This window comes from Halichoerus grypus, chromosome 1 (assembly GCF_964656455.1).
Source record: "Halichoerus grypus chromosome 1, mHalGry1.hap1.1, whole genome shotgun sequence".
Lineage (NCBI taxonomy): Eukaryota > Metazoa > Chordata > Mammalia > Carnivora > Phocidae > Halichoerus > Halichoerus grypus.
The window spans coordinates 44,012,807-44,038,476 of NC_135712.1; the positions used below are offsets into that span (position 1 = coordinate 44,012,807).

General features: G+C 34.7%; 1 pseudogene; it reads left to right on the top strand.

Annotated features, from left to right (window-relative positions):
- Positions 1-762: 762 nt before the first annotated feature.
- LOC118523475 (small ribosomal subunit protein eS6 pseudogene) lies at positions 763-25,330 on the top strand (annotated as a pseudogene).
- The last annotated feature ends 340 nt before the right edge of the window (positions 25,331-25,670 follow it).

Sequence of the window (25,670 nt, forward strand, 5' to 3'; positions counted from 1 at the left end):
TTCCATGCTCATGGATTGGAAGAAAACTGTTAAAATGTCTATACTATCCAAAGCAATATACACATTTAATGCAATCCCTATCAAAATACCAACAGCATTTTTCACAGAACTAGAAGAAACAATCCTAAAATTTGTATGGAACCACAAAAGAACCTGAATAGCCAAATCAATCTTGAAAAGAAAGGCAAAACGGAAGGTATCACAATTCCAGACTTCAATTTATATTATAAAGCTGTAATGATCAAAACAGTATGGTACTGGCACAAAAATAGATCAATGGAACAAAACAGAAAACCCAGGAATAAACCCACAATTACATGGTCAATTAATCTTCAAAAAAGGAGGAAAGTGTGAGGTGGGAAAAAGACATTATTTTCAACAAATGTTGTTGGGACAACTGGACAGTTACATGCAAAAGAATGAAACTTCACCACTTCTTACACCATCCACAAAAATAAATTCATGATGTATTAAAGGCATAAATGTAAAACCTGAAACCATAAAAATCCTACAAGAGGATACAAAGAGTAACTTCTTTGATATCAGCTGTAGCAGCTTTTTTCTAGATATGTCTCCAGAGGCAAAAGAAACAAAAGCAATACTAAACTATTGAGACTACATAAAAATAAATAAATAAATAAATAAATAAATAAATAAATAAATAAATAAAATATTTATTGAGCAACATGGTAGGCAGAATTCTATCTTTATACCCAGTGTTATGCCGTGTATAACTCATCCCACCTTGAATGTGGGTGGAATATGTGGCAGTTCTGGCCATGGACTACAGCAAAAGAGAAGGAATTTTACCGATATAATTCAGGTTTCAAGACCATTGAGTTAAAGTTAGTCAAAAGTGAGATAATCCTTCTTGGGTAATGACTTAATCAGGTGAAAACCTCAAAAGAAAGACATGGTTCAGCTGGACTTGAAGAAACAAGCCACTATGAGTTCTACAACCATGAGAAAATGAATTCTGTCAACAACATGAATGTATTTGAAGTGGGTAATTTCTTATTTGAGTTTCTAGGTGAAAATGCATCCTTGTTGACACTTCTGACTTCAGCCTGACAGACCCTGAGTAAAGAGCCCTGTTAAGTCTAAGCCTAGACTTATGACTTGCAAAAATTTTGAGATAATAAATGGATGCCCTCTAAGCCAATTAATATTTTGGTAATTTGTTACAGAACTAGGAAACTAACACAAGAAAGTACTCTGCTTCTTGCACTGTATTCTAGAGTCTATGGAAACAAAAGTAATAAGGAAAAAAATGTTGGGATTATTTAAGGAGTTAGTACAGACAGCTACAGAGAGAAAAGAGGACCAGACATTAGATCTTGGGTCACTCCAACTTTAGGAATAGGATGTGATAGAAAACCTAGGAACAGAGAGTTAAAAGTGGGGAGAAGTAGAAGATCCAGCAATAGTGAGTTAAAAGTAGGAGTTACTGAAGTACTGAGCAAACAAACAGCACAGTGTTTCAGAATCCATATGAAGATATGTTTTGTAAAAAAAAAAAAAAAGAGAGAGAGAGAGAGGACAACTATTTCAGATTCTACTGAGATGTCAAGAGAAATTAGCAGTTTCATAATATATAAATAATTAGTGACTGAAAAGGGAGCTTTTAAAATGAATGGATGAAGATTAAATTCTGATTGGATTGGGTTCAAAAGAGGATAGAAGGACAGGGAGTAGATAGGGAACATAAACAAAAGTACTAACAGGCGTTTCCATATTTATTAAATGCATTCATCCTAGGAAATTTTACTAGGAAGAATTATTGGAGAGATTCTTCTTTTTCTGTCATATAATAAATTCATTTCAAAGCTATAACATGAGAAATCTACTACCTCATAATTTTATATATACTTGATGTAGCCTTCAAAATTGAAGAAAATTTCAGTTAAATAAAAACTGGAAGAATTTATTGCCAGTAGATCTGCACTACAAAAACATACTACATCATGTTTTTAGCTTGAAGAGAAATGGCAAAAGATGAAATTCAAGGCTTCAGAAAGTAATGAACAACAAAAATGAAAAATTTGAGAGTAAATATGACTGCTCATTTTTCTTCCTTTATAGTTTTAAAGGTCATATAACTCTTTAAAACAAAACTGTAAAACTATATAGATGTAATATGTGATAATGATACCACAAAGTGTCGACAGAAGTGGATCCATGAAACTATACTATTGTAAATTTTTCATATTTTATATGAAGTGGAATATTTTTTTATTTTTTTAATATGTTAATCACCACACACTACATCATTAGTTTTTTATTGTTATGTTAATCACCATACATTACATCATTAGTTTTAGATGTAGTGTTCCATGATTCATTGTTTGTGCATAACACCCAGTGCTCAATGCAGAACGTGCCCTCCTTAATACCCATCACCAGGCTAACCCATCCCCCCACCCCCCTCCCCTCTAGAACCCTCAGTTTGTTTTTCAGAGTCCATGGTCTCTCATGGTTCGTCTCCCCCTCCGATTTCCCCCCCTACATTCTTCCCCTCCTGCTATCATTTTTTTTTCTTAACATATATTGCATTATTTGTTTCAGAGGTACATATCTGAGATTCGACAGTCTTGCACAATTCACAGCGCTTACCAGAGCATATACCCTCCCCAGTGTCTATCACCCAGTCACCCCATCCCTCCCACCCCACTCCCCACTCCAGCAACCCTCAGTTTGTTTCCTGAGATTAAGAATTCCTCATATCAGTGAGTCATATGATACATGTCTTTCTCTGTTTGACTTATTTCGCTCAGCATAATACCCTCCAGTTCCATCCACATTGTTGCAAATGGCAAGATCTCATTCCTTTTGATGGCTGCATAATATTCCACCATATATATATATATATATATATATATATATATATATATATATACACATATACCACTTCTTCTTTATCCGTTCATCTGTCGATGGACATCTTGGCTCTTTCCACAGTTTGGCTCTTCTGGACATTGCTGCTGTAAACATCAGGGTGCACGTACCCCTTCAGATCCCTACATTTGTATCTTTGAGGTAAATACACAGTAGTGCAATTGCTGGATCGTATGGTAGCTCTATTTTCAACTTTTTGAGGAACCTCCATACTGTTTTCCAGAGTGGCTGCATCAGCTTGCATTCCTACCAACAGTGTAGAAGGGTTCCTCTTTCTCTGCATCCCTGCCAACTTCTGTCGTTTCCTGACTTGTTAATTTTAGCCATTCTGACTGGTGTGAGGTGGTATCTCATTGAGGTTTTGATTTGGATTTCCCTGATGCCGAGCGATGTTGAGCACTTTTTCATGTGTCTGTTGGCCATTTGGATGTCTTCTTTGGAAAAATATCTGTTCATGTCTTCTGCTCATTTCTTGATTGGATCATTTGTTCTTTGGGTGTTGAGTTTCATAAGTTCTTTATAGATTTTGGATACTAGCCCTTTATCTGATATGTCATTTGCAAATATCTTCTCCCATTCTGTCGGTTGTCTTTTGGTTTTGTTGACTGTTTCCTTTGCTTTGCAAAGCTTTTTATCTTGATGAAGTCCCAAGAGCTCATTTTTGCCCTTGCTTCCTTTGCCTTTGGCAATGTTTCTAGGAAGAAGTTGCTGTGGCTGAGGTCGAAGAGGTTGCTGCCTGTGTTCTTCTTTAGGATTTTGATGGACTCCTGACTCACATTTAGGTCTTTCAACCATTTGGAGTCTATTTTTGTGTGTGGTGTAAGGAAATGGTCCAGGTTCATTCTTCTGCATATGGCTGTCCAATTTTCCCAACACCATTTGTTGAAGAGACTGTCTTTTTTCCATTGGACATTCTTTCCTGCTTTGTCAAAGATTAGTTGACCATAGAGTTGAGGGTCCATTTCTGGGCTCTCTATTCTGTTCCATTGATCTATGTGTCTGTTTTTGTGCCAGTACCATACTGTCTTGATGATGACAGCTTTGTAATAGAGCTTGAAGTCCGGAATTGTGATGCTGCCAGCTTTGCTTTTCTTTTTCAACATTCCTCTGGCTATTCAGGGTCTTTTCTGGTTCCATACAAATTTTAGGATTATTTGTTCCATTTCTTTGAAAAAAGTGGATGGTATTTTGATGGGGATTGCATTGAATGTGTAGATTGCTCTAGGTAGCATTGACATCTTCACAATATTTGTTCTTCCAGTCCATGAGCATGGAATGTTTTTCCATTTCTTTGTGTCTTCCTCAATTTCTTTCTTGAGTATTTTATAGTTTTCTGAGTACAGATCCTTTGCCTCTTTGGTTAGATTTATTCCTAGGTATCTTATGGTTTTGGGTCCAATTGTAAATGGGATCGACTCCTTACTTTCTCTTTCTTCTGTCTTGTTGTTGGTGTATAGGAATGCCACTGATTTCTGTGCATTGATTTTATATCCTGCCACTTTACTGAATTCCTGTATGAGTTCTAGCAGTTTTGGGGTGGAGTCTTTTGGATTTTCCACAGAAAGTATCATAGTATATGCAAAGAGTGAGAGTTTGACTTCTTCTTTGCCGATTTGGATGCCTTTGATTTCTTTTTGTTGTCTGATTGCTGTGGCTAGGACTTCTAATACTATGTTGAATAGCAGTGGTGATAGTGGACATCCCTGCCGCGTTCCTGACCTTAGGGGGAAAGCTCTCAGTTTTTCCCCATTGAGAATGATATTCGCTGTAGGTTTTTCATAGATGGTTTTATGATATTGAGGTATGTACCCTCTATCCCTATACTCTGAAGAGTTTTGATCAAGAAAGGATGCTGTACTTTGTCAAATGCTTTTTCTGCATCTATTGAGAGGATCATATGATTCTTGTTCTTTCTTTTGTTAATGTATTGTATCACGTTGATTGATATGCGGATGTTGAACCAACCTTGCAGCCCAGGGATAAATCCCACTTGGTTGTGGTGAATAATCCTTTTAATGTACTGTTGGATCCTATTGGCTAGTGTTTTGGTGAGAATTTTTGCATCCATGTTCATCAAGGATATTGGTCTGTAATTCTCCTTTTTGATGGGGTCTTTGTCTGGTTTTGGGGATCAAGGTAATGGTGGCCTCATAAAATGAGTTTGGAAGTTTTCCTTCCATTTCTATTTTTTGGAACAGTTTCAGAAGAATAGGTATTAATTCTTCTTGAAATGTTTGGTAGAATTCCCCTGGGAAGCCATCTGGCCCTGGGCTTTTGTTTGTTGGGAGATTTTTGATGACTGCTTCAATTTCTGTAGTGGTTATAAGTCTGTTCAGGATTTCTATTTCTTCCTGGTTCAGTTTTGGTAGCTGATACATCTCTAGGAATGCATCCATTTCTTCCAGATTATCTAATTTGCTGGCATAGAGTTGCTCAAAATATGTTCTTATAATCGTTTGTATTTCTTTGGTGTTGGTTGTGATCTCTCCTCTTTCATTCATGATTTTGTTGATTTGGGTCATTTCTCTTTTCTTTTTGATAAGTCTGGCCAGGGGTTTATCAATCTTGTTAATTCTTTCAAAGAACCAGCTCCTAGTTTCATTGATCTGTTCTACTGTTCTTTTGACTTCTATTTCATTGATTTCTGCTCTGATCTTTATTATTTCTCTTCTCCTGCTGGGTTTAGGCTTTATTTGCTGTTCTTTTTCCAGCTCCTTTAGGTGTAGGGTTAGGTTGTGTATTTGAGACCTTTCTTGTTTCTTGAGAAAGACTTGTATTGCTATATACTTTCCTCTTAGGACTGCCTTTTCTGCATCCCAAAGATTTTGAATAGTTGTGTTTTCATTTTCATTGGTTTCTATAAATTTTTTAAATTCTTCTTTAATTTCCTGGTTGACCCATTCATTCCTCAGTAGGATGCTCTTTAGCCTCCATGTATTTGAGCTCTTTCCGACTTTCCTCTTGTGATTGAGTTCTAGTTTCAAAGCATTGTGGTCTGAAAATAGGCAGGGAATGATCCCAATCTTTTGGTACCGGTTGAGACCTGATTTATGACCTAGGATGGGATCGATTCTGGAGAATGTTCCATGGGCACTAGGGAAGAATGTGTATTCTGTTGCTTTGGGATGGAGTGTTCTGAATACGTCTGTGAAGTCCATTTGGTCCAGTGTGTCATTTAAAGTCTTTATTTCTTTGTTGATCTTTTGCTTAGATGATCTGTCCATTTCAGTGAGGTGGGTGTTAAAGTCCCCCACTATTATTGTATTGTTGTCGATGTGTTTCTTTGCTTTTGTTATTAAATGGTTTATATAAGTGGTTGCTCCCATGTTAGGGGCATAGATATTTACAATTGTTAGATCTTCTTGTTGGATAGACCCTTTAAGTAGGATATAGTGTCCTTCCTCATCTCTTATTACAGTCTTTGATTTAAAATCTAATTTGTCTGATATAAGGATTGCCACCCCAGCTTTCTTTTGGTGTCCATTAGCATGGCAAATGGTTTTCCACCCCCTCAGTTTCAATCTAGGGGTGTCTTTGGTTCTAAAATGAGTCTCTTGCAGACAGCATATCGATGGCTCTTGTTTTTTTATCCAATCTGATAGCCTGTGTCTTTTGATTGGGGCATTAACCCATTTACATTCAGGGTAACTACTGAAAGATATGAATGTAGTGCCATTGTATTGCTTGTAAGGTGACTGTTACTGTATATTGTCTGTGTTCCTTTCTGGTCTATGTTGCTTTTAGGCTCTCACTTTGCTTAGAGGACCCCTTTCAATATTTCTTGTAGGGCTGGTTTCGTGTTTACAAATTCCTTTAGTTTTTGTTTGTCCTGGAAGCTTTTTATTTCTCCTTCTATTTTCAATGACAGCCTAGCTGGATATAGTATTCTTGGCTGCATATTTTTCTCATTTAGTGCTCTGAATATATCATGCCAGTCCTTTCTGGCCTGCCAGGTCTCTGTGGATAGGTCTGTTGCCAATCTAATGTTTCTACCATTGTAGGTTACATATCTCTTCTCCCGAGCTGCACTCAGGATTTTCTCTTTGTCTCTGAGACTTGTAAGTTTTACTATTAGATGTCGGGGTGTTGACCTATTTTTATTGATTTTGAGAGGGGTTCTCTGTGCTTCCTGGATTTTGATGCCTGTTTCCATCCCCAAATTAGGGATGTTCTCTGCTATAATGTGCTCCAGTATACCTTCTGCCCCTCTCTCTCTTTCTTCTTCTTCTGGGATCCCAATTATTCTAATATTGTTTCGTCTTATGGTATTGCTTATCTCTCAAATTCTGCCCTCATGATCCAGTAGTTGTTTATATCTCTTTTTCTCAGCTTCTTTATTTTCCATCATTTGGCCTTCTATATCATTGATTCTCTCTTCTGCTTCATTTATCCTAGCAGTTAGAGCCTCCATTTTTTATTGCACCTCATTAATAACCTTTTTGATTTCGACTTGGTTAGATTTTAGTTCTTTTATTTCTCCAGAAAGGGTTTCTCTAATAACTTCCATACTTTTTTCAAGCCCAGCTAGTATCTTTAAAGTGATGATTCTGAACTCTAGATCCAACATCGTACTAATGTCCGTATTGAGTAGGTCCCTGGCAGTTGGTACTACCTCTTGTTCTTTTTGTTGAGGTGATTTTTTCCATCTTGTCATTTTGTCCAGAGGAGAATAGATTAATGAGAGAACAAAATGTTAACAGGGTTACAGCGTCCCCAGAAAATATTCTCTAAACAAATCAGAAAAGACCTGAAGCAGGGGAAAAGAAAGGGAAAGAGAGAAAAAAGAAAAAGAAAAAAAAAAGAAAAAGATAAAGATAAAAACAAACAAAAACAGAACAAAACAAAAAAAAACAGAATATGATCAAATATGATCAGGCTGGTACATAGATCAATGCCACACACTAGATTTTGGGTGTATTTTGGTCTGTTAGAAGAAAGTGCCTCCCAAAATTTTAAAGATAGAAAAACTTATATATGTACAAAAATAAGGGTTGATATGGTGAAGGGATGGAATATGACTGTAAAGATGAAAATTATAAAAAATGTTATAAAAGGAACTGATAAGAAGTTGTTTGAAAAAAGAAAGAAGAGGATTTAAAAAAAAAAGAAAAAAAGGGGAGAGAATGTGATCGGGCAGGGGAGAAGAAAAAAACCATGCACTAGAGATTTAGGGTATATTTTGATCTGTTAGAAGAAACTATTTCAAAATTTTAAAGAGAGAACAACTTATATATATGCCAAAAATACGGGTAACGACTACGAAGGGATACAATATGACTCTAAAAATGAAAAATAAAAATGTTTTTTTAAAAAGGGATTGATAAGATGTTGGCTGAAAAAGGGAAAAAGAAAAATTCAAAAAAAAAAAGATAGTTAAAAAAAAAATTAACTTTGAAAGACTAAAGAATCATGGTAAAAAAGCCATGGATTCTATGTGCAGTATTCCCCTAGCGCTGGAGTTCTGCCGTTCTCATTGATCGGTAAACTTGGTCTTCCATGGCTGTTCTCGCTGATCTTCTGGGGGAGGGGCCTGTTGCCGTGGTTCCCAAATGTCTTTGCCGGAGGCGGAATTGCCCCACCCTTGCCCGGTCCGGGCTAAGTAATCTGCTCGGGTTTGCTCTCTGGATCTTTTGTTCCCTGCAAGCTTTCCATACAGCTTTGGAGGCTGAGAGTGAAAATGGCGGCCTCCCAGTCTCCGCCCGGAGGAGCCGAGAACTCGGGGCCCCGCTCCTCAGTGAGCCCCCAGAGAAAAGCAGTCAGTCATTCCCGTCTCCCTGGTCTCCGGCCGCACTCCGTGCTCACCCAGCCTGTGACCGAGAGTTTCTATCTCTGGCACCCGACCCCGCGCGGAGTCTCCAAACCCAGCAGATCCCCGCGGTGCGCTCCCGCACCGCTCCTCCCGGGGAAGGAAGGTGAGTCTCCCCGGATCTACCGCTTGTTGGGTTCCTTGCTGGAGGAGCAGTGGCCCGACTGTGCTGTGGATCACGGTTTATGGCAACCCCGACCTGAGAGCCCGCGCCTCGGCTCCGTCTCTGCAGCCAGTTTCCCTGCTCCGATACGTGGGAGCTCTGCCGCACTCAGGCACCCCCGGTCTTTCTGTGAGCCCGAGGGTCCTGAGACCACACTGTCCCGCGAGGGTTCCACCCCCCGCTTAGCCACCAGAGTGACGTCCCTCAGCGGAGCTGACTTCTAAAAGTTCCGATTTTGTCCTCCGCGGTTTTACCACTTGTCAGAAGCGGCTGATGAAGGCCCCTCCCCCACCGTCTATCCTCCCGAGTATCGCCTCGGATTCACTTCTCCACACATCCTACCTTCCAGAAAGTGGTCGCTTTTCTGTTCAGAGAGTTGTTGCTATTCTTTTCTTCGGTCTCCTGTTGAGTTTGTAGGTGTTCAGAATGGTTTGATCCCTATCCAGCTGAATTTCTGAGACCAGATGAAATCCAGGTCTCCTATTCCTCCGTTATCTTGCTCCCTCCTCTACATCATTAGTTTTTGATGTAGTGTTCCATGAATCATTGTTTACATATATCACCCTATCCTCCATGCAGAATGTGCCCTCTTTAATACCTATCACCAGGCTAACCCATCCCCCCACCCCCCTCCCCTCTAGAACCCTCAGTTTGTTTCTCAGAATCCATAGTCTCTCATGGTTCATCTCCCCCTCCGATTCCCCCCCCTTCATTCTTCCCCTCATGCTATCTTCTTCTTCTTTTTTTTTTTAACATATATTGTATTATTTGTTTCAGAGGTACAGGTCTGTGAAGTGGAATGTAATTAACACTAAGTATACTGTGATTATTTAAGGCAACCTAGTCTAATCCTTAGTGCAAACGCTATCATATTACAGTAATAAACAGCTAACATATAGTTAAGGGATTACAACAAAGTATTGAAAAAAGTTGTGATTGATACAAATAAACACATGAAACTGGGGAAAAAGAAAAAAAAGCTGATGACAAAACAAAAGGAAAAACAACAGAAAAACAGCCTAATCCAATCTTATCAATAATTACATTAACTATAAATGTACTTCAATTAAATGAAGAAATTGTCAGAAGGAATAAAAAACACAACCTCGCTATGGAATGTCTATGAAAGATAAATTTATAGTACAATAACATAGATTTTTTGAAAGTTAAAATCAGGCTAGGACAGTCCAAGGTAAGCAACATTAATGGAGGTAACAGTAAACAATTATGACAAAAGTATTCAATAAAATTATTTTAGTAATAAATGTATTTTGCTAATAACAAGACACCATCACATATCTGTTTGGAAAAAGTGAATTTCAACTCTAATCTCACTCTATACAAAAATTAACTCACAGACAACATTAAATCTTAAACTATGAAACTTTGAGTAGAAAAGATGAAAAAAACTCAGCACTTATATAATAAATAAATGAATAGGAATGTAAATATATGCAATAAAGTATAATATATTAACATATAATACCATATTCATAATATCATGAATTTACATACTATAAATATATTATAATTATAATGAAAATATATTCATATAGTATAATATAAATATAAATAATATATAAATAACTCTTACTCTTCAATGGTAAGATGACAAACCTATTACATGGGCAATACATTTGAAAAATTTACAGAAGGTACTCAAATGGTCAAAATATACATAAAAATTCTCAACAATTCTAGGCACCACGGAAATAAAAATGAAATCTGTATGAGGTTAACATATACCTAGTAGAATGGCCAAAATTTTAAAAGACTGAAGATGCCAAAGGTTTGCCAGTATGTGAAGTAACTAGAACTTTTACACATTGGTGATGAGAATCAAAAAGGGACAACTATTTTGGAAAAGAGTTTGATAGGTTTTATAAGGTTAATTATCCATTTACATTGTTATGTTAATATATAATACAGTTATACAATTATACACTTGGGTCTTTACCAAAAAGAAACAAAATCATGTTTCTACAAAACAACTTGCACATGAATGTTCATAGTAGCTGAACTTATAGAAGCCTAAACTGGAAAATCCCAAATGTTCAAGAACAAATAATGAGAAAAAATAAATTGTGGTATGAGGAATGGCATACTGATTAGACAACACCATATTTCAATTATAATATATAATAATATAAATAATATATACATAGATTTAGTGAAAAAACAAACAAGAAAGAACACATCATTCCATTTTTATAAAGTTATAGAAAAAGCAAAACAAATGTATAATTGAAGAAAACAACTCTTTGTGGCCTAGATTCAATGGATGTGGGTGTGATTCATAGTAAAAGAGAACAAGAAAGCTTTTGTGATTATGAACATGTTCTATACCTTGAATGATATAGTGGTTATATGATATATGTCCTATCTCATCAAACTATATATTTAAGATGACTGCATTTTATCATGTATAAATTATATGGCAATAATTTGATTTATGTAAAAATTCTTGAGGGCAAAATGGATAGAAATAAATGGAGAAATAGACAAAAACATGATCACAGAGATTTTAGTACCCCTTCCTCAGTAATTGATAGAAAATTAGCCCAAAAATTTCAGTTAGAATTTACACATACTGTACTTCTCCATTAACCATAGTGACCCAATTGATATTTATACTATAACCAACAACTGTAGAATTCAAGTATACATGGAATATAATGATGTTAAATATTATTCTGAGCACAAAAACACATGTTAATAAATTTGAAGAGACTGAAATATTGTAGAGAATGCTCTCTGCCCACAAAATAATTGAACTAGTAAACTATAACTTTAAGATACTTAAAAAAGGTCAAAGTATGTGAAAAAAAAAAGCATGTGAAAATTACACAACAATTAGTAGAGAATGGGTCAAAGAAAAATAAGGTAAATTAGAAAATGTTTTGAACCGAGAATTATAAAAATACATCAAATCACAATTTGTGTAAAGAAGTTAAACCTGTTTTTGGAGATAAGTTTACAGACAAATTAGTTGTATGTATCCCTGCTTTAAACAAAAGTAGTAAAGAATGAATTACAACAAAAATTAGTTACAGAAAGGAAATAACACAGACAAGGAATCAGTGAAATAGAAAATAAAATGGAAAACATTATGCTAAGTGAAATGTCAGACACGGAAAGACAAATACCACATGATCTGACTTATATGTGGGCTCTAACAAAGTCAAACTCATAAAAACAGGTTGTAGAATGGTGGTTGCCAGGGTCTAGGGGATGGGAGAAATGGGGAGATGTTGGGCAAAGGGTACAAAGTTTAATTATGTGGGATGAATAAAGTCTGGAGATCTAATATGTAGCATGGTGATAATAGTTACCATATGGACTATCATAGTAGTGTACATTTGAAAATTTACTAAGATAGAGATCTTAAATTAAATCTTCTTAATGCACACAGACACACACACATACACATACAAGGGTAAGCACACAGAGGTGATGGATAAGATTTTTAGGTTGATTGTAGTGATCTTTCCATAATGTATACATGTAAACATCAAGTGGTTTATCTTAATAATATAAAATTTCTATATGTCAAAGATATCTCAATTAATTGTTTTAAAAAGAAAATAAATAAGCCCAGAATGTTTCTTTGAAAATATATTTGAAATTAATAAAATCGAATAAGACATTAAGAATGAAAACTTACAAACACACAATACCAATATAAGAAAAGAAAGTAGACAATGTGGACTCTGCAGATGTTAAGTAGATAATAAGAAAATACAATAAATAACTATTTATCAATAAGCTAGACAACTTAAAAGAAATTGACAAATACTTTGAAAAGCATAACTTACCAAAAGGGACACAATAACTGGAATTTGAATAAAAACTTTAACAAAGGAATACAATATAAAACAAAAAAACTTAAATAATCCATAACTATTAAACAGACTGTATTTTAAAAAAAGATTCACACACATACACACACACACACAAAATAAGCCAATAATTTTACTCAGGAATGGTATTAATATATAAAAAAATAAGTAAAACCAATTTTACATTCAGTCTTTGAGAACAAGCATTTAGTATTTGTCATCACAGAAGTCTAAATTATGAGCAAGAATATAAAACAAACATTCAGAACATTCTTTTAAAAAGAGATTTTATTTATTTGAGAGAGAGAGTGAGAGAGCACAAGCAAGTGGGAGGAGCAGAGGGAGAGGGAGAAGCAGACTATCTGAGCAAAGGGAGAGGAAGAAGCAGGCTCCCCACTGAGCAAGGAGCCCAATGTGGGGCTCGATCCCAGGACCTTGGGATCATGACCTGAGCAGAAGGCAGACGCTTAAACAACTGAGCCACCCAGGCACCCACATTCAGAACATTCTTATATTGTTGATGACACTGTAAAATATGGCAACCACTTTGGAAAAATGTTTGAAAATGTCTTATAAAGATAAGCATAGACTTATCCTATGATCAAACAATTGTATGCCTAGATATTTACCCCAGTAACTTAAAACACGCGCTCATAAAAAGGCTTATACCAAAATTATTACAGGAGCTTTATTCATAATAGCTCCAAACAGGAAACAACTGAAATGCCCATGAAGAGAAGAACAAATAAACAAATTGACATATATTAAATGAAATACTACTTAGCAATAAAAAGAAATGATTTACTAATATGTGCATGATACCCTATGAATTCATCTCTAAGCAAAGAAACCAGACACAAGTGTACCTTCTGTATTATTCAGTTATATGAAATTTTACAATGGGAAAAACTAATTTATGGTGAAATTTATTTTTTTAAATTTCCTCTATATGGGAAGTATTCACTGGAAAGGATATGATTAGGAAACTTTCTAGGATGATGGCTAATCCTATTCTTTGTACACCAAACTCATCCTCATCAAAACTCATCAAAGTACACACTGATAATGTGTGGGTTTTGCCTTATGCAAATTTAAAAACAACTGTATTGAAAGCAAAAACCCTGGGGTCACAGAGTTGTAGAGAAAATCAGAAATAAAGTTTGAATTCAATAAATTGATATACTCATTTTTAAGTTCTCTATTCTACACAGGAATCTCTCAGTTATTATAGAAAATTGGAAGATATGTTAGGTATTAAATAATTTTATCTGTGATTTTAAGAACCTGGTGAACTCCAGAGTTCAGAAATAAATATAAATAGTGGGTTTTATTTTCTCTTGTTAACTTTATTTTTTGAAGCAGTCAAAAGGGACACATACCTAAAGCCATATATAGAGCGGTCACAATTTTATACAGTGAGGCAAAGCATTTATCCAACAAATATTTACTAATAATCAAATAGAACATATTTTTTTTACTTTTTGTATCATGTTTATTTTAAAGGATTAAACCTGTACAGTACATTATTGGAAGTTACATATTCTCCAGGTGCACCATTGAAAGTATGAGTAGAGTAGCAATTTAACATTTTTCTTTTTTTTTTAAATGTTGTATTTTTATTATCATTGACTTCATAGTATTTCTTAATTTCCCCTATGATTTCTCCTTTAACCAATGAGATATTTGGAAGTATTGCTTTATTTTTTATTTTTTATTTTGTTTTTTTTATTATTATGTTATGTTAATCACCATATATTACCTCATTAGTTTTTGATGTAGTGTTCCATGATTCATTGTTTGCGTATAACACCCAGTGCTCCATTCAATACGTGCCCTCTTTAATACCCATCACCAGGCTAACCCATCCCCCCACCTCCCTCCCCTCTAGAACCCTCAGTTTGTTTCTCAGAGTCCATAGTCTCTCATGGTCCATTTCCCCCTCCAATTTCCCCCCTTCATTCTTCCCTCCTGCTATCTTCTTCTTTTTTTTTTTAATTCCTCCTTTTATGGATCATATAAAAGAAGTTATTTTTCCAAATGATTAATGTATTACAGTTAGCACATGTGTATATGCTGAACATACACTCACAACTTGACTGCTAGCTATGTCCAAAGCATTGACACACACACACAGATACACACATACTGACTGGATATACTTAAGCTGGTATTTTCACTAGGTTTACCACTGGGACTGAATCAATAATTGAATAGTAAATCCTAGGAAGCCTCTATTATTATATTACATATGAGGTTATCAGAGAGTTTCAGATTGTTAATATTGAAAACATCCATGTATTCTTTTGAGATGCAGCGTGAAATTGCTGCACTATAGTGTTGGTTAGTGAGATTTAATATAGGAAACTCTGGAACAGTGTTATATAGAAAACTTGAGTGGTTATTAAAACAGTAACCTGAAATTTCCAATTTTACAGAACTCTGATAGTGACTCAGATTTAAAATGTTTAAATTCCAGAAATGCACAGAGATTGCTACATTAAATATCCCCTGGAAATTACTGGAAGGAAATAATAGAGAAATGGGAAAGCAGAGGATAGCTTCTATTTCAAAAACCCATGCACATTTATTAGAAAGAAGGTAATAAACATATTCAGGATCACAGAACCATTGTATAAAACGATGGGGTAATGATGTTGAAACAATTGACAGAAAGCAGCAATATGAGCCACAAAATTAAACCCGATGGAATTAACCCTAAAATCCAATCAATGAATGGTTCACTTCCTGAGGGATAGATGAAGAGATTTTCTGTACAGTTTCAGGTTAGGCTTGATAGCTTTATATCATGTGTTATGTGTAGTGTGCACATATATGTAAGAGAAAATTCAAGCAAACAAAATCAGGGATTGTGGTAAAAATTCCTGACAAAAGAAAATTAGTGGATTAGACTGATGTTGTATTGTGAAATGGCATGTCACAGTAAATATATAATAGTCATTAATTTTTACATATGCATATAATATTATTTTAATATTTATTGAACAATTAACTTTTTAAAATGTGTTAGTACCTCTTATAAGAAGCATGGTAATAAATAACAATTTTGAAGATCGATTTTGAACATAGCTTCAGCAAGAGTTGTTGACTAAAATTCCTTGAAGTGACAACTTAATGGTAAAAACAAAATAATGAAAAATGATATTAACTTAATTATGTAATAATACACAGTTATGCAGTTATGTAATAATAACTCTGCAGTGGAGTTTCTTAACTGGAAATACATAACCACATCAATACTTTATAGGTTTTACAGGATAGTAACAGAAAAAATATGATGTGTTCTTTAATATTTCTCATTGATTAACTCACTCCTAGATACTAGGTAAATTTTTAGATACAATGTTACTAATCATTTTATTTTAAAATATTTAATATGTAAAAATAAAAGTATACTATTTTTAGATAATCTATATTAGTGCATAAAATAAAATTTTATGAACAGAGAACTCTCATAGTACCTTCAAAGACAACTATAAACATAATGAAAGCAACAAGTGTAACCATGATTACATTTCAAATGAACTGTAAATGGACATCTGGTGCTACATTCAATTAGACACAGTCTATCATATAAATTTCATTTGCTCATTAGCTTTATCCTTTAATGCTAAACTTACCCCATTTAAGACCAGCAGGGCAAATCTGTGCATGGAAAATTACTGAACTTATTGACTGAGATAAAATATTTAAGTGTCTTGGTCTTTATTTTCAGTTACCTGCAATTTTTAAAAAATATGTCATTTGAATGATACGTTTTCTCCCACTGAATTATTCTTTATCCTTTGTTAAGCTCTTCCATCCTTTCACTAAAATCAGAATCATCTTAATGCACACATACTTACATTAAGTTGAGCAAAAGCTGGTATCCAGGTTTTAAATCCTATCTATTCTATTTTGAAAAATGAGGCAGATACAAATTTATGACCTTCCTCCCCCTTTTTAATTCCACTGTTCACAGTTGTGTTTATTTTACTTATTACAAAGAACTGCAAATAAACCGGGTTATGTTTGCCTTATTAACTTTAAAAGTATATTGTCAGGGCGCCCAGGGGGTTCAGTTAGTTGGGCGTCTGACTCTTGATTTCAGCTCAAGTTATGATCCCGGGTTCCTGGGATCAAGCCCCATGTCGGACTCCACACTCAGGGGGAGTCTGCTTGAGATTCTCTCCCTCTCCCTCTCTCTCTGCCCCTTCCCCTGCTCTTGATCTCTCTCTCTCTTTCTCTCTAATATAAATAAATCAGTCTTTAAAAGTGTATTGTCAATCTCACTGCTTCATTGGAGTAGAGTCATAGCTAGCTGACAATCCCCTACTACCCATCTTTTAAAATTCATATGTTACTGAATTTAGTGTTGTTTTAAATTATGCATGTATATTAAATAATTTTAGAATGAGTCTCCTTGTCCTGATAATAGTGGCTAATGTATCAGGAAATCGCTCTTACAGTTATACGCCAGTTATTTTTTTCTTATCAAGTTTATCACTAGCTTACTTAAGACAACATGTTTTTTCTCCTTGAGAGTTTTTTAAATCTACTTTCATGTCTCTGTCTCTGTGTGAATTTCTTATTTCTTCCTACTGTTATAATACATAGCCAAATTTTGACAGGGGTGGTTATTACTAGGCACTCTGTCAATTTATAAAGTAACTTCATTATTATAAAAATCACATGATTTAAAAAGTAATTTTTCTCTTCTGACCCAGTATTTCTATATATATTTGTGGTATAATTAGATACCTCTCATAACAACTAAGTTCTTACTATCAAGTTAAGTGAGATAACTTAATTCTTCTGTTTTCTTTTTCTTTTTCTTTTTTTTTTTACTTTATTTTTTGGAGCAGTTTTAGGTCTATAACAACATTTTTTTTTAAAGCTTTTATTTATTTATTTATTTATTTATTTATTTGACAGAGAGATACACAGCAAGAGAGGGAACACAAGCAGGGGGAGTGGGAGAGGGAGAAGCAGGCTTCCCGCTGAGCAGGGATGCGGGGCTCGATCCCAGGACCCTGGGATCATGACCTGAGCTGAAGGCAGACACTTAACGACTGAGCCACCCAGGCGCCCCTATAACAACATTTTTAAAAACGTAGATATATCCCAAATATCCCCTGCTCCCACACATGGTATAATCTTCCCCATTATCAATATTATTCAACAGAGTGGTACAGTTTTTCCAAGGATGAACCCACAGCAACATATCATAATCCCCTGAAGTCCATAGTTGACCTTGTTCATTCTTAGTGTTGTATATTCTATGGGTTTGAACAAACATATAATGAGATATATCGATTATTATAAAATCATAGAGAGTATTTTCACTGACCTAAAATTAATCTGTGCTGTCTGTTCATCTCTTCCCCACCAACCCCTCTCAACCACTGATCTTTGTACTGTCTTCATAGTTTTACCTTTTCCGGAATATTGTATAGTTGGAATTATGTAGTATGTAGTCTTCTCATACTGTCTTTTTTCACTTAGTAATATGCATTTAAGCTTCTTTTCATGTCTTTCCATGGCTTGATTGCTTATTTCTTTTTAGCAATGAGTAACATTCTACTTTCTGGATGTACTAGTTTATTTATCCATTCACCTACCGAAGGACATCTTGATTGCTTCCAAGTCTTAGTAATTCTGAATAAAGAAGCTATAAACATCCATGTGCAGGTTTTTGTGTGGACATAAGTTTTCAACTCCTTTGCATCAATACCAAGGAGCACGATTGCTGGATCACATAGTAAAAGTATGTTTCATTTTGTAAGAAACTGCCAAATTGTCTTCCAAAGTGGCTGTACCATTTTGCATTCCCACCAGCAAGGTATGATAGTCCTGTTGCTTTACATCCCCACCAACATTTGGTGTTGTCAGTGTTCTGGATCTGGAACATTTTAAGAGATGTGCAGTGATATCTCATTATTTTAATTTGCATTTTTGTGATGACATAAGATGTGGAGCATCTTCTCATATGCTTTTTGCCATCTGTATATCTTCTTTGGTGAGTTATCTTTTAAGGTCGTTGGCCCACTTTTTAATTTAGCTATTTGTTATCTTTTTAAAAAATTTTAATTTAAATTCCAGTTAGTTAACATGCAGTGTCGTATTTGTTTCAGGTGTACAATATAGTGATTCAACACTTTGATACATCAGTAGGTTCTCATCACAAGTGCCCTACTTAATCCCATCACTCATTCAACCCCCCCCCCCCAAAATGTACCTCCCCTCAGTTTATTCTCTATAGCTAGGAGTCTGTTTCTTGGTTTGCCTCTTTCTTTTTTGGCTATTTGTTATCTTATTGTTGAGTTTTAAGAGTTCTTTGTCTATTTTAGATAACAGTTTTTTATCAGATGTAACTTTTGCAATATTTTCTCCCATCCTGTGGCTTGTCCTCTCATTCACTTGATATATTTATAAAATATTTGAAAAGATAATCATTAATTAGGACTGTTGATATTTTTAGAAATAATTATGATTTATATGAAGAGAAATTAATAGAATTAAACAAAAACTAATAAAACAGGAATGAATTATGTGGGCAAGTTCAAACATTAGAAGAAACAAAAAATTCTGTGACAAGGACTATAACCAATCTGATAATATTGCAAGGTAAAATATGTCCTTCAAATTAATAACCACAATATAAAAGTATAAACTCAGTAGAATTAAACATAGAGAAGCTGAATTGGAAAAATTTATAAGTATATACTTAATACATATATTTACTACATATAATATATATAATATAATACATATATAATATACTTAATATAATATATATACTTAATACATATAAATATATATACACACATATAATTTCTTTTTTAAAGATTTTGTTTATTTGACAGAGAGAGACACAGCGAGAGAGGGAGCACAAGCAGGGGGAGTGGGAGAAGGAGAAGCAGGCTTCCTGCTGAGCAGGGAGCCCAATGCAAGGCTCAATCCCAGGACCTTGGGATCATGACCTGAGCCGAAGGCAGACAATGAGTGAGCCACCTGGGCACCCAACACATATATAATTTTTTAATCTTAACTGAACAGTACAGAAAAGGGACTTGAGTAAATGGATAAATGTAAAGAAATATTAGGATACTATGTTCCTGTTTGAAAAAAATTAAGGTAATATAAATATATCAACTCTCCTGAAATTGATTTGTAAATTTGTAAATTTAACGTAATACTATTAATTCCCAAATGTATATTTTACTTTATTTTTAAATTCCTTTTTAAAAAATAACTTTGGGCTCAAAATAAATGGTAAAAATACTAGAGAGTTTGTTTGTGCCCTTTATCTTCCCCAACAGTATCATCTTAAAAAAAAAAAAACAAAAAAAAAAAAACAGGAATTTGACATTTTGAAACTATTAATAAAACTAGACACCTTATTCAGATTTTACCAGGTTTGCTTGCATTCTTTTATTCTGTATAGTTACATGAAATTTCACATGTATAGATTCATGTATAACTGTCAGATTACAAAACTGTTCAATAATCACAAATAAACTCTCTTTTGTTCTCCTTTTATAGCCCTATCCATCCCCAACCTTAAGCTCTGTCAAATACTAACTAATCTATTCTCTATGACTGTAATTTCGCAAATTGAAAAAAGTTATAGAACAGGAACAAAGCAATATGTAACTTTTTCAGATTGGTATTTTTGTTCAATATAACATCCTTGAGATTCACAAAATCAATGTGTGAATAATTATTTTGTTCCTTTTTATTGGTGAATTCTGCTCAGTTCTATTCCATTATATAGATATGTCACAGTTTATTCACCTGTTGAAGAAAATTTATGTGGTTTTTTTTGGCTATTAGAAATAAAACTGCTATGAACATTTGTGTACAAATTTTTGCTAAACATGAAAGTTTTAATTTCTCGAGGATAAATACCTACAGTGTAATTGCTGTATAGTGTATCTTTAACTTTATAAGAAACTGCCAAACTGTTCCCAGAGTGACTGTACTATTTTACATTTCCATCATCATTCTAGGAAAGATACAGTCATTCTACAACCCTATTATACTTACTTGGTCCTCAATACTATATTTCTGAGATATATGCATGCTGTTTTAGTTACATATGTTTGATGGTTATAACACATACCATAGTATTCTATGGTAGCATCTACCATATTTTATCAGTTGTCAAATGATGATCTCTAAACTTCCCCTGTCTCCTCATTACTACAAAATTACATGTTCTGTAAAATATTTGTGTGTAAATTTCAATGGTATAGAACCCAGTAATGAGATCACAGGATATGCATAATATAATGAAAAGTGCCATATTTCTTTCCAAAATAGCTCTTATTGTGTACTTCACCAGGAATGAGTTCTTATTTTTCATCTCCAAACCAAAATGTTTATTATCTAATTTTTGCCATGCTAATTCTTATAAATTAACATTTTTTTTTTAATTTGAGCATCTCTGACTGCTAGTGAGTTTGAGCATCTCTTCATTATAATTACTTGCACTTCAGATTTCCTCTTTAGTGATTTTTGCATTCTCATATGTTGACTGTATTTCTCTTGGGATTTCATTTTCTTGTCTTAAAAGATTTCTTAGAATATTCTATTATCCCCTATCTCTTTTAGACATTGCAAGTATTTTATCCAGTATATCACCTCTCTACAATTCCCTTCATCGTAAACAATTTTGTATGTAATCAAATCAATTGTCTTTTCATGCAGTGAAAAGAACATTTTTTATATTAATCAGTATGTTTTTCCACAACTTAACTACAAAACATTCTTTCTGCCTGCATAATTAGGGCTTATATAAAAGGAACATAATTAGTGCATGGAAATCACTCTGTGGAACTCTAAGGCTTTTTTGACATGGTAAGCTCTGCCTTTAGGAGAACTAAAAAATATTGACCTGTCCATTTAAAAAGATTATGACACTATACTTCATTACACTTCTTTTCCATTCTCAATCATTTTTATAGGGCATGGAAATTGAAGTCACATTTTCTTACTCTTATTTTCATGTCTGATTTTAAAGTGTGAAATAATGCTCTTGAAACTTTACATCATATATCTTATATGGTGAAAAGTTGAATTGATATCAACAGTAAAAATGTTATTTCTTTCCTTTCAGGAAGTAGCCTTTCTCCATAAAGATTCTGACCCAAGAGGACACACTGCATGGCATGCTGTGTTCCAAAGGCAGAGTTGCCTATAATTTAAAATATAATACTGAAACTTACTTCTCTAAAAAAGGGGGGGGGGGCTTCATGATCACTGGTGATGCATAGCTTGGAGAGATAGAAAGGGGAAAAAAAGGTAGATGGATAAATAAGGCAAGACTTTTAGTTGTTTTCATTTAAAAAATATTGTGGAAAAATTCTTCCCTACGCAGAGGACATCCCAAAGCTATGGTAAGTTTGAGGGAGGAAAACAAAAGAAAGGCAACTACTATATATAGTCTTCAGGATTTTCTTCAACATTCCACAGGAATTACAAATATATAATTCACGAATATGCCTTCACATATCTGAATTTTCATATTAGTCCTTTTATGCCCTATAGTAAAAACAGTTCAAAACAATAACTGCAGGACACACTTCAATTCCTAACTCTCCTCTGGCATGTTCACAAAGTTTATATTTGCCAACTACTCATGAGAAGTATAGTGGAAAATAATATAATCAGGACCTGCAGCAACTAGCCTGAATTTCACGATAATAGAACACCATAGTTATATCCTTTTGTTGGATGATCACTTTATCATTATGTAATGTCCTTCTTTGTCTTTTGTTACATTCTTTGTTTTAAAGTCTATTTTGTCTGATATAAATATTGCTACCCCAGCCTTTTTTTCTTTTTTCCAATTGCATGGAATATATTTTTCCATTCCATCACTTTCTCTCTCTCTCTTTTTTTTAAGATTTATTTATTTATTTTAGAGGGAGAGAGAGCGAGCATGAGCAGGGGAGGGGCAGAGGGATAGGAGGAAGAAGGAGAGAAGCAGACTCTGCACTGAGCGCAGAGACTGCTGCAAGCCCATTTCAAGACCCTGAGAAATGTAAAAGCAATTACAAATTAAGGAGAGGAAAATGTCATTAACAAAACCTCTAGCCCCTGGGGGCTGCTGGGTGGGTTAGTGAGTTAGGCAGCTGCCTTTGGCCCAGGTCATGATCTCAGGGTCCTGGGATGGAGCCCTGCATCCAGCTCCCAGCTCACTAGGGACTCTGCTTCTCCCTCTCCCTCTACCCCTCCACCCTGCTCTTGCTCTATCTCCTCTGAAATAAATAAAATAAAATCTTTAAAACAAACAAACAAACAAAAAAAAAACAAAAACGTCTAGCCCCCGGAAAAGTGATATTTGCTCACTATTTCAAAATTTTTTTGTTAGATTCTGCCGTAAGGGGAAATAAATCCATTTTGCTCAATAAATAATCATTGACTAGAAACAGTAGGTAACTTATTGGTACTTAATGTGTTACCCTGGGTAACAACTATGTCTGTGATCCCATTTCAGTACTAACAATATCCGCTCTTTAGTTCAGGAGACAAACAAGAAAACTACAAATTAATTCTATAATGTGATATGCAAACTCACTTCTCAGGATACACCAACTAACACCTCAAGACCCAAGGTAGATAGAATAGACATTAAAAATCAATCTTGTGAATTCGCTTTAAAAGCAAGGTGAAAAGAATGTATTCCATCAACTAGACTCACTCTACATTTAATCTGTATGCTAGGCCTTCCTACATACAACCAAGATTATATCAACTTTAAGAGTACCCTCCAAAAGTTGAATTTATTTGAATTGATCAAATTATCACAAAGTACTGAGGATGACAGTGATAGTAACAGGACCTAAAAGATAGATGAGGAAAATATATTGAGAATAAAAATTGACACTCCCAAAATAATGTAAGAGGCAAGAGAACCAGCAGTAAGGTATGGGAAGGGAGCAGGAAGTTTCACATTGTATGGTGTCCTTAATGATAGAGAAAATTACTTTTGTGAGTGGACTGAGTCTGAAGATGATCGATTACACATGCAACACTTCTTGAGTTGTATTCTATCCCAAATTATGTGCATATTTGTTTAAATATGAAAAATATTTTACTCATATTTTGGAATTTTCCTCAAACTTTCAAAAAGAACTAATTGGACCATATTTATCCTGTGACTCAGCACATTAAACTCACCCTAACATGCACCTCTGGGAGTTCTCATGCTCCACTTTTGGAAATATGACTACTCAGCAAAATGGTGGAGGAAAATAAAGCTAAAATAGAAATGAATGGTGATTGTTGGACTTGGCAAATTAAATTAATAAATACTTAACTTGCACCAAATATATACATGTTATTTAGCTAAAGTTATTCCAGGGATACATGCACAGAATGGCCAAGCTTTATGCTACAGTAATTTAATATCAAGCATAATATCTAGTTGGGTAAATAAAATAGACATTAAAATTCAATTTCAATACAAGCTGAAATGTTACACTCTGTGATAAATGGGAGGGTGAGTGGGTTATGAATGATCAAATAAAAACTATGGTTAAAAAATTCTGAGAGAACTATTGTCTATTTGGGGAAGGCCAGATCATTGGTACATCAGCTTGGAGAGGAAAAAGATCTGCCTTAAAGATTTATAACAAAATATTTGTATAGGTTTAAATATCTACTATTGCTCTTTGTCATGGCACCTCAGAGGCGGTAGGCTGCTTCAGGATTCAGCTGAACATCTCTTTCCCAGCTACTGGCTGCCAGAAACTCATTGAAGTGGACGATGAACGCAAACCTCGTACCTTTTATGAGAAGTGTATGGCCACAGAAGTTGCTGCTGATGCTCTGGGTGAAGAATGGAAGGGTTATGTGGTCCGAATCAGTGGTGGCAATGACAAACAAGGCTTCCCCATGGGGCAGGGTGTCTCGACCCATGACCGTGTCCGCCTGCTGCTGAGTAAGGGGTATTCCTGCTATAGACCAAGGAGGACTGGAGAGAGAAAGCGCAAATCTGTTCAGGGTTGCATTGTGGATGCCAATCTCAGTGTTCTCAAGTTGGTCATTGTAAAAAAAGGGGAGAAGGATATTCCTGAACTCACAGATACTACTGTGCTTTGTCGCCTGGGGCCCAAAAGAGCCAGCAGAATCCGCAAACTTGTCAATCTCTCTAAAGAAGATGATGTCCGCCAGTATGTTGTGAGAAAGCCCCTAAACAAAGAAGGTAAGAAACCTAGAACCAAAGCGCCTAAGATTCAGCATCTTGTTACTCCACATGTCCTCCAGCACAAATGTCGGCGTATTGCCTTGAAGAAGCAGCACACTCAGAAAAATAAGGAAGAGGCTGCAGAATATGCTAAACTTTTGGCCAAGAGAATGAAGGAGACCAAAGAAAAACGCCAGGAACAGATTGCCAAGAGACGGAGACTGTCCTCTCTGAGAGCTTCTACCTCTAAGTCTGAGTCCAGTCAAAAATGAGATTTTCTAAGAGTGACAAATAAATAAGATCAGACTTCAAAAAAAAAATAAAAAATAAAAATAAATAAATAAATAAATATCTACTACTGATCATTGAAACAATGTATCCTTCTGAAACCCTGGAAGATGTAGCAACATTTACCAGCACAACAAAAAACAAGTACTGTCATATTTTCAAAAGTTTTGGTGTTAATACATATTTATAGTAAGGAAGACCCAAAAACCAATGGTATCTTCTTTTCAAAAGATTTTTTTTCTCTTGTAAATAGAAAAAATGTAATAAATGAAAAACCCTTTGTTTCTTAGAGTAGTGTGAAAAAGCATATGAATAATTCATTCTACCCAATGTGTAATTAATTTGAAAACAAAAATAGCACAATTAGATGACTTTTAAAAACTTGATTTTATTAATTAATTAAAATGGGCATTTTTTTTCTAAGTAATCTTTTTGTTCTTCAATTGCTTCTTTGCTCTGTATAACTATGTGTAAGGTTGAAAACAT